The following is an 8029-nucleotide window of genomic DNA, read 5'->3' on the forward strand; positions in this document are numbered from 1 at the left end:
GCTGGGCATGTTTAGCCTGGAGAAGAGGAGGTTAAGGGGTGATATGATAGCCATGTTCAAATATATAAAAGGATGTCACATAGAGGAGGGAGAAAGGTTGTTTTCTGCTGCTCCAGAGAAGCGGACACGGAGCAATGGATCCAAACTACAAGAAAGAAGATTCCACCTAAACATTAGGAAGAACTTCCTGACAGCAAGAGCTGTTTGACAGTGGAATTTGCTGCCAAGGAGTGTGGTGGAGCCTCCTTCTTTGGAGGTCTTTAAGCAGAGGCTTGACAACCATATGTCAGGAGTGCTCTGATGGTGTTTCCTGCTTGGCAGGGGGTTGGACTCGATGGCCCTTGTGGTCTATTCCAACTCTATGATTCTATGATTCTATGATTACCGAAGGAGAAAAAAGCTCTATTTATTTATGCGGCGACAGCAGCAAGAATGTTTTATGCCCAGGGATGGAAGGAAGAACGAACCCCATCAAAAGAAGAATGGATATTGAAACTGATAGATTGTGCCAAAATGGTGAAATTGACTGGGAAGATTAGACACCAAAAAGACGATAAATTTGAAAAAGAGTGGATTAACTTTACAGAATATATGAAGGAGCACTGCAAACCTCTAAAACAGTTAGCAGGATTGGACTAGCACTTGTAATATAATTTGACAAAGGATATTAATAAGGAAATTTAATAGTTTGGATTAAGGTATTTAGATGCAGAAAAGAGAAGAGATAATTTTTGGAAACTGGGGAGGAGGGTGGGGGGACGTCCTGGGGCTGGAAGAACCCCTCCATAAAGATACTGAGATGGTTTGTGGACTAATGCAAATAATAATGTATGTAAAAACTTTTAAAATAAGGTTTATATATATAAAAAGAAACTAACCTGGAAGGGCAAACACTCATCAGCTGCTGCTGCTTATAATCACTAGTCTCATTTAGATACCTATTTGGACATAAGGACTGCCTGTATTAATCTATACTTTTATACTGGAATTGATGGAACATTTTTATTGATAATGTCACCTGCCAGTTTGCTTGCATTTGGAAATAAGCAATACAAGCAAAATGGAAAGACTGCCAGTGGGATTCCACCTGAGGTCCCAGCAGGCTTGCTTAGGGTCGGCCGTGTGGCACACAGAGCTCTGTCCTCCAGCACCACCACTGCTCCTCATCTCCATCCAGCGCCTGGTACCTGTGGCAGCCACCACATTCTGCCTAATGGAAGCGCCGATCCAGCTGAGTTTTCTTCCAGAGTGATTTGCTGTTATCAGGGGATCTGTTGCTAAGCAATGCTCTGGGATTTATTTGTTTTTTAACCCACTGCAATTTAAACATACGTTGCAGGAGAGCACCAGTCTTCAGATTTACACTCATTAGTTTATTATCCCCAAATTAGGCTTGTATTTTTCTCATAGCATCTAATATTTCTCTGGTCAGAGGGTCCTTCGAGATGTCGTTTTTATTCCACATTCATCATGATTTGGGCTCATGATGTTTTTCGGGCTGTTACACAGCATCATGCTTTCAATGCCATTTGTGCCTGCAGAATATTTGGGGTGGTCATACTGCTTTGCTTCCCACTAGTGCATGTTCCATAACTTCCTGCTAAAAGCCTGTAACGTGTCTGTTTAGGAGAAACCTGGAAACTGGGGGAGTGCAGCGGAATGGAGTATTCTGTAAGACTGCATGGTCTGCTGGCTGACTGGAACTCTGAGCAGGAGTGCTAGACATAGCAACATTTTCTTGCAGCCCCACTTGTATTACTATAATATGGAATTTAAAAGAGAAATTATGAAAGATTGTCTTTATTAACCAACTAAACTTTTCTTTTTAAAATGTTTGATGGCCCACAGTGGAAAAGAGGATTCATACTCTCTGGCCCAGTCCTGAGGTGGGCATTAGAATTCAAATCTCTGTTGCTCCCACAGAATGTGACATGGAGCTGTGAAGAGCAGGGTGTTTGTGCAACAGTATCTGGTTCCCACAGAGTATTGTATTAAGATGCAAGATGGAAACACCACAAAGTTTGCTGACATTGACTCAGGAATCTGTTTTGACATGGCAAGCTATGGAGAAGACAGAGGAGAAAGTTGTTGTTGAACCTCAAGTAATTCAAGTGGAGAGAGCCCCGGCCTCACAGAGGCAATTCGATGAGCATAAGCTGTTGCCCTTTATGATCGAATCTAGAGAAAGCCAGATTTGGTGGGATGGAGCCCTGCTTGGAGATCCTCTTATGAAGGGATGCTTTGGCCTTTGGGATCTGGATTTGGGTCAGGGGGAGATTGGCGCTCTGAAATATCTTTTAGACTTTAGTTCTGACTATGGAGAATGGGCTGACCTGTCGAGAAGGAATAAAGACATTGTTAGGTTGGAGTTTCCTCGAGATCTACTCCTCAGTGCCAAAGGAAGGAATAAAGAAGATCTGCAGAAGGGACATGGAAGAGAGTTAAGAGTCTCGGATAGAAGGTCACCAGGTTGATGGACTATATGGTATTGATAGAAAGGACTGACAGAATCCGAGACCAGGGAGAAGAGACGGTGGAAGAAGATTGGAAAAAAGCTTAAAAAATTTTATTTAGAGAAATGTTGCAAAATTAATGAGTGTTAGAAAAATGTTGGAATGAAATTATATGGCTTTAGTAGAAATGTTATAAGGAGTTAAGTCTAAATAAGTCTTAGGGTTTTAATGGTAAGATAAGGTTAAAATAAATTAAGACAATTAAATGACAGAAAACAGTGAAAGATGGAAAGGATTTGCTGAAATAATTAATAACTAGAACACAAAAAGGGAGGTGTGAGGAGGTCGATGAAACAAGTTAATGAAAGATAAAGATATGGAAATATTGGATGTGTTTTTAACTTTTTGCTTTTGTTTTTGTTTTGATGTATTGTCTTTTGTTTTTGTATATGTATTGTAATGTATTGTAATGTATTGTTTATTTTTTCTTTTTCTTTTTTACTTCTTTCTTTAATTCTTAAACTTTTAATAAACAAAGTTTGCTAACATGAAGGACAGAGAATTTTGATTTTTTTAAGGGTGGCAGAGGGGCAAAGAGGCATAATCCCTGGAAGTATGCATTCTCTGATTCACACTTAGCTGAATACCACCTGTCGCAGATAAGTACTGTACTTTGCAGCCAAGGTCAGGATTACATCAGCATTACAGATAGATTTAAAGGGAAACACAGTTTAAATCTTGCACAGTCACAGCCCAGAAAGGGGAAGCAAGGCCTGGGTTAGGTCACAGTGCCAGTATCCCTCAGCTTGGATAAGGCCTTATCTACACAACACATTCTTTGATTGGGGAGCAGCATGAAGTGAGAACAGGAGGCTTCTGAGGTCCTACACCAAAGGGCTGGCAAGGGAGGTGAGTAAAGGACAACTGGAGCCAATTTTCTCATATCTGGTTCCACCTTCAGCAGTGATGCCCAAACCCTTTCTCCTATGGACCACTCAAAAATTGCTGAGGGTCGTGGTGGATGACTTAATGATTCATCAGCCTACTGTAGCAATGGTAATGCACTGTGTTATATGCTATATGATTTTTGTAATACAATTTGAGTCCCAAGAATTCAGATTGTAATACATGAGGTGCAATGTGTTTTTGACCCTTTTCAGGCCACTTCCTCCTGCCCATCACTTCCGGTCCATCCTGGAGCAGCTGTAGTTGCTGTTGCCACTGCCACCATTCACAACCACAGCCCTGGTTCTTCACAGACATGCTGCAGGCAGACCCCTGGTGGTGGTCCATGGACAGCCGGCTGGGAACCCCTGACCTACAGCATCTCTGAAATGCAAAGAAGAAACAAATGCATCTCTTCAGCAGGTTTGCACATCAGCCTCCCTAATATTTCATACCAGGTCTGGATATTGGCTCTTACTTCCAATAAATGCACATACTTTCCTCAACAGGTTCTTTAAACATATTTCAGTTGAAAGAGGGGAAATAATGATGCACTGTTGCCATAGAGACACCACTGTTTCTATGACAACCCCCTCTCCAGAGAAGATGCTCTTGTGGGTTCCATGGCAACCATGGGTCACCACCTTCAGGTAAACTGATATTTATACACTCATCCATAGCACAGGTAACACCCACGTCTGGTGGGCTGCATAGAAGCATTGCCATGGATACCCCTTCCGCAAACCATGGCAACATCTATCGCTACTCTCATGTAGAACAATAGAGCTGACTGCTAATCACAGTGACTAAGAAGAGTTGGTGAGATCAGCAAATTCCTCCACATTTCTGCTCTGACTGAGGCTGATTGCTGGCTGCTCCCCCCCCCCCTTTTTGGCATGATTCTGACTCTGCTCCTTTGATTCTTTCTCCATTTTCATCTTGCTGCATTTGCACAGTGGTCAGTGAGCAGCCTATTAAACAGTGCAATCCAAACCCAAGATCCTTTGTGTGGAGACAGCTTGGTGGATCCCATCCGGTGGATCTTGGTTGGATCCTATCTTCTATAAAGAATAATTAAACTGACCTCATTTTATAAGTGCTGAAGACTGGCATGGAAAGCAACATCAGCCCCTGAGGTTGGCAGGCCATGTTAAACCTCTGGTTGGGCCCCTATAAATACCAGAGCACCTGTCAGGTCTTGGATTCAGTAAGCAGCCCCTGACAGAGGCCACATCCATACCTTTCAAGCCCCATGATGCCACGTCAGTCATGGCTTCCCCCAAAGAATTCTATACCCTCCAGGGACCCCAATTTTCCAGGGACGGTCCTGGAATTATGAAAGCCATCCCAGCTTCTGAGTTGATACCAGATGTCCCTATTTCCCCCACCAGTGCTCAGGGAGAAGGAGGAACCGGTGCTTGACCTGAGCAACAGTGATGATGGCAGTGGCAGCTCTGGAGTCCAGGCAGAAGGCAGGGCCAGCCTGGCTGAGAAGAAAGAGGAGCTTTCTTATATTTCCCCTTTCTAAAATTCCTTTACTGATGTGTGTTTATCTTTTTGTAAATCTACCAAAGAATAAAATAAAATAAAACAGGGATCAAGGGGTTTTATCAGAATGGTGGAGGGTGTTTGTGCTGTGTCCCATTGGTGTTGTGGTGGTGGATATGCTTGGGGGGAGGGGACACAAAAATGGGGGGTTGAGAAGGGTCAGTTTGGGGGAGTGAGAAATGTCCCTCTTTTCATCTGAGGAATGTCGGGTATAGAATTCTGGGGGCTGAAGCTTGCTATGGGCGCTGTGAGTTGTTAGAAACGCCCCTATTTGCCTTCCAGAGCTATAATTCTCAGAGTTCCCTGGGAAGAAGAATTTATTGTTAAACTGGTCTGGCATTGTAGCTCTCAGAGGGGAATTGGGGACTCCTAGCAACCCTCAGCACCTTTAACTACAATTCCCAGGATTCTTTGGGGGAAGCCATGATGCTAGTGTCATTCACACCGGCAACTTGAAAGGGGCGCAGTCTAGACTCTAGAGAGAGGTTTGCTCCCTCAGAGAGGACAGGGAAGTTACATTTACAGTGGTACCTCAGGTTACATACGCTTCAGGTTACATACGCTTCAGGTAACAGACTCGGCTAACCCAGAAATAGTGCTTCAGGTTAAGAACTTTGCTTCAGGATGAGAACAGAAATCATGCTCCGGCGGCGCGGCAGCAGCAGGAGGCCCCATTAGCTAAAGTGGTGCTTCAGGTTAAGAACAGTTTCAGGTTCAGAACGGCCCTCCGGAACGAATTAAGTACTTAACCTGAGGTACCACTGTATTTCCAAAGAACCTCTTTAGGATCAGCAGGTGAATTAGCATCCTTTCATGGAGCCCTACAGTCCGAGGAAGGCTATAGTCCTGATGACAGGTGTGTGCTAACTTAAGGTAATGGCTGTGGTGTGCAGCTCATGTCTGCTGCCTTCCTTCCACTGAGCCCCATATTATGAATTTCCCCCAAACCCCAGGGCACTATCATAGAGCAGTTGCAATAATCCTACTTATGAGCTACTAGTTTATGGGCCTCCAGCTATAAAGCAATACGGGGTCTGTAATTGTGGTGTGGAGTAGAGGCCTCATTACTGTAAACATTGCTACAATTTAGTTGATGCTCTTGGCTTTGTTCCTGCGTAGTTATTAAACTAGCAGACGAACTGCTACTTCCTTGACAAAGTGTTTTAAAAATGGGGTCATGCAATAATAGGCAAGGAGGGTGGGCAATGGCTCCCTTTTGCGTAACTCATTTCCATGTCAAAGGTTTGTATTTGGTTCCCTGGATTTGTAAGGAAGAGGAGCAAACCTGTGAGAGGAGTCTCTTCCGATCATTCTGGCAGCAACAACAAAAGCAGCACAATCTGCAGATATTTTATAAATCATTTTAAAATGACGGCCTAAAGGAGGATGACCAACCTTCTTCAGACAATAAAGGGACATAGGGCAGGGTGTTGAATTTACAAATTCATTTTTCAAAAATATTTTTCATTATTTTATATAGTTCCAGCTTTGATGCCTTCCTCAAGGCTAGTTTAGCACAGTGATTCCCAAACTCCTCTGCCACAGACCACTTGAAAATTGCTGAGGCTCTTGGAGGAGCACTTAATAATTCCACACACTCACTGCATGTAATGTGCCGCGCTGGATGCTGTACAATTTTTTTGTTTATTTTTTGTTTATTTCTTATATATTGTATTTTATTGTATTACAAATTGAATTCCATAGAATTCCAATTGTAATGCAGTTTAGTGCAATGCAATGCAATAGGCAAGAAAAATACAAGAAAAATCAGGTTAAGAACAGTTTCAGGTTAAGAATGGACCTCCAGAACGAAATAAGTTCTTAGCCCAAGGTATCACTGCATTGTTGTTTTCTGCTAGCTAACACATGAGTGTTTAACCTTAGATCAAGTGATTAAGGTACAGTGGTGCCTCGCAAGACGAAATTAATCCGTTCCGCGAGTCTCTTCGTCTTGCAGTTTTTTCGTCTCGCGAAGCACGGCTATTAGCGGCTTGGCGGCTATTAACGGCTTAGCGGCTTAGCAGCTTTAAGAAAAAGGAAACAAACTCGCAAGAACTCGCAAGACGTTTCGTCTTGCGAAGCAAGCCCATAGGGAAATTCGTCTTGCGGAACGACTAAAAAAATGGAAAACTCTTTCGTCTAGCGAGTTTTCCGTCTTGCGAGGCCTTCGTCTTGCAGGGCACCCCTGTACTGAATGGCAAGTTGCCATTTTGAAGGGAGTTGCCTTTGGTTCTTTGTCCCAGGCTCCATGGAATAAGGGCATGTAAATGGCTCTCCAGGCGCTCAACAGCCTGGGGGGCTGGAATGCAGGCAAGGAAGCCTCTGTGTGTGTGTGTGAGAGAGAGAGAGCTATGTTTGTAAGCTCTGATTATAAGTTATTTTATTTCTGAGATGATGCTGAGCCTATGCTTGGATAAGCATATGTTATATGGATGTATCTTTGATGTTTCTGTTATGTTTTGAAGAAAGTTCTTCAAGTAAAAAGTTGAACAATTGAATAGGTCTGGACAATGTTTCATTTCCAAAAGGAGTCAGTTTTCATGCATCCAGTCTCTTTAAACTGCAATATTAATATCTGCAATAGGAACTTGGCTCACAGAAAGGCTTTTTCTAGCCACCGCACCAAATCAGCTAAAGCAACTACAGAATGTACTGTTTTCCTTTCCCCAGGCAGCTGTGCTGAGGAATGTTGACATTCCCAGCTTCCTTCAGCAAGGACACATTCCAGTGGCTTAGGAGGCAGCTGCATCCCAAGACCTTGAGGGCATCCTAGAGGAGCAAGATAGAAAGAAAGGGGGGTAATATTTGTGCAGTTTCTACGGACATGTGTTTAGTTTTGGAGCTGAAAAGTGGTTGAGAATGTGTAGGTCAGCCTGTACAAAGAGTGAGAACCACTTGCAGAGCTGATGAGAGATCTGCTGGCAAGGACCGTAGCTCATGCCTTGCATGCGATGCTCCCAGGTTCAGTCCCTGGCATCTCTTGGCAGGGCTGGGAATGTCCCTTGTCTGAAAACCAGGAGACAGTACTGAACTAGATGGACCAGTGCCTTTTTTCTGGGGGGACGCATACCCCTAAACATTTG

At 43.4% G+C, this 8029-nt stretch overlaps 1 long non-coding RNA gene across 1 annotated transcript; it reads right to left on the reverse strand.

Moving 5' to 3' along the window:
• Window positions 1-3503: 3503 nt before the first annotated feature.
• On the reverse strand, window positions 3504-4983 carry LOC310712010. The gene is made up of 2 exons (XR_014528724.1): window positions 3896-4983; window positions 3504-3782 (listed from the first exon to the last, which is right to left on the reverse strand). It is a non-coding gene; the product is annotated as an uncharacterized lncRNA (long non-coding RNA).
• Between the last annotated feature and the right edge of the window lie 3046 nt (window positions 4984-8029).

This window comes from Podarcis liolepis (genome assembly GCF_965112155.1).
Source record: "Podarcis liolepis genome assembly, chromosome: 7".
Classification (NCBI taxonomy): Eukaryota; Metazoa; Chordata; class Lepidosauria; order Squamata; family Lacertidae; genus Podarcis; species Podarcis liolepis.